Here is a 2,500-nt window from a genome sequence, read left to right as displayed (position 1 = left end):
GCAAAACGTCAGCCATCTCAGCACCCTGGAACCCCCCGGGTGGCACAGGGCTGGATGGGGCTTTCGTATAGCAGGGACGGTGCTGCCTCACGCTTCGCTCGCTGTTCGCCGCTCGCCGCTCGCTCGCGCAGCCAAAAATGACCAGTTTTGGCCCGTTTTTGGGCTGTTTTGGCCTGTTTATGGTCCGTTCTTGCGTGGTGCGGTGACCGTCGTGAGCGGAGCAAAACGTCAGCCATCTCAGCACCCTGGAACCCCCCGGGTGGCACAGGGCTGGATGGGGCTTTCGTATATAGCAGGGACGGTGCTGCCTCTCGCTTCGCTCGCTGTCCGCCGCTCGCCGCTCGCTCGCGCAGCCAAAAATGGCCAGTTTTGGCCCGTTTTTGGGCCGTTTTGGCCAGTTTTTGGCCTGTTCTTGCATTGCGCGGTGACCGTCGAGAGCGGAGCAAAACGTCAGCCATCTCAGCACCCTGGAACCCCCCGGGTGGCACAGGGCTGGATGGGGCTTTCGTATAGCAGGGACGGTGCTGCCTCTCGCTTCGCTCGCTGTCCGCCGCTCGCCGCTCGCTCGTGCAGCCAAAAATGGCCAGTTTTGGCCCGTTTTTGGGCCGTTTTGGCCAGTTTTTGGCCTGTTCTTGCATTGCGCGGTGACCGTCGAGAGCGGAGCAAAACGTCAGCCATCTCAGCACCCTGGAACCCCCCGGGTGGCACAGGGCTGGATGGGGCTTTCGTATAGCAGGGACGGTGCTGCCTCTCGCTTCGCTCGCTGTCCGCCGCTCGCCGCTCGCTCGTGCAGCCAAAAATGGCCAGTTTTGGCCCGTTTTTGGGCCGTTTTGGCCAGTTTTTGGCCTGTTCTTGCATTGCGCGGTGACCGTCGAGAGCGGAGCAAAACGTCAGCCATCTCAGCACCCTGGAACCCCCCAGGTGGCACAGGGCTGGATGGGGCTTTCGTATAGCAGGGACGGTGCTGCCTCTCGCTTCGCTCGCTGTCCGCCGCTCGCCGCTCGCTCGTGCAGCCAAAAATGGCCAGTTTTGGCCCGTTTTTGGGCCGTTTTGGCCAGTTTTTGGCCTGTTCTTGCATTGCGCGGTGACCGTCGAGAGCGGAGCAAAACGTCAGCCATCTCAGCACCCTGGAACCCCCCGGGTGGCACAGGGCTGGATGGGGCTTTCGTATAGCAGGGACGGTGCTGCCTCTCGCTTCGCTCGCTGTCCGCCGCTCGCCGCTCGCTCGTGCAGCCAAAAATGGCCAGTTTTGGCCCGTTTTTGGGCCGTTTTGGCCAGTTTTTGGCCTGTTCTTGCATTGCGCGGTGACCGTCGAGAGCGGAGCAAAACGTCAGCCATCTCAGCACCCTGGAACCCCCCGGGTGGCACAGGGCTGGATGGGGCTTTCGTATAGCAGGGACGGTGCTGCCTCTCGCTTCGCTCGCTGTCCGCCGCTCGCCGCTCGCTCGCGCAGCCAAAAATGGCCAGTTTTGGCCCGTTTTTGGGCCGTTTTGGCCAGTTTTTGGCCTGTTCTTGCATTGCGCGGTGACCGTCGAGAGCGGAGCAAAACGTCAGCCATCTCAGCACCCTGGAACCCCCCGGGTGGCACAGGGCTGGATGGGGCTTTCGTATAGCAGGGACGGTGCTGCCTCTCGCTTCGCTCGCTGTCCGCCGCTCGCCGCTCGCGCAGCCAAAAATGGCCAGTTTTGGCCCGTTTTTGGGCCGTTTTGGCCAGTTTTTGGCCTGTTCTTGCATTGCGCGGTGACCGTCGAGAGCGGAGCAAAACGTCAGCCATCTCAGCACCCTGGAACCCCCCGGGTGGCACAGGGCTGGATGGGGCTTTCGTATAGCAGGGACGGTGCTGCCTCTCGCTTCGCTCGCTGTTCGCCGCTCGCCGCTCGCTCGCGCAGCCAAAAATGGCCAGTTTTGGCCCGTTTTTGGGCTGTTTTGGCCAGTTTTTGGCCTGTTCTTGCGTGGTGCGGTGACCGTCGTGAGCGGAGCAAAACGTCAGCCATCTCAGCACCCTGGAACCCCCCGGGTGGCACAGGGCTGGATGGGGCTTTCGTATAGCAGGGACGGTGCTGCCTCTCGCTTCGCTCGCTGTTCGCCGCTCGCCGCTCGCTCGCGCAGCCAAAAATGGCCAGTTTTGGCCCGTTTTTGGGCTGTTTTGGCCTGTTTTTGGGCTGTTCTTGTGTGGCGCGGTGACCGTCGTGAGCGGAGCAAAATGTCAGCCATCTCAGCACCCTGGAACCCCCCGGGTGGCACAGGGCTGGATGGGGCTTTCGTATAGCAGGGACGGTGCTGCCTCGCGCTTCGCTCGCTGTTCGCCGCTCTCCGCTCGCTCGCGCAGCAAAAAATGGCCAGTTTTGGCCCGTTTTTGGGCTGTTTTGGCCAGTTTTTGGCCTGTTCTTGCGTGCCGCGGCGACCGTCGTGAGCGGAGCAAAACGTCAGCCATCTCAGCACCCTGGAACCCCCCGGGTGGCACAGGGCTGGATGGGGCTTTCGTATAGCAGGGACGGTG

The sequence above is a fragment of the Musa acuminata genome, unplaced genomic scaffold (assembly GCF_036884655.1).
Source record: "Musa acuminata AAA Group cultivar baxijiao unplaced genomic scaffold, Cavendish_Baxijiao_AAA HiC_scaffold_639, whole genome shotgun sequence".
Lineage (NCBI taxonomy): Eukaryota > Viridiplantae > Streptophyta > Magnoliopsida > Zingiberales > Musaceae > Musa > Musa acuminata.
The sequence above is the reverse complement of the archived record's forward strand: the minus strand, read 5'-3'. Positions refer to the sequence as shown.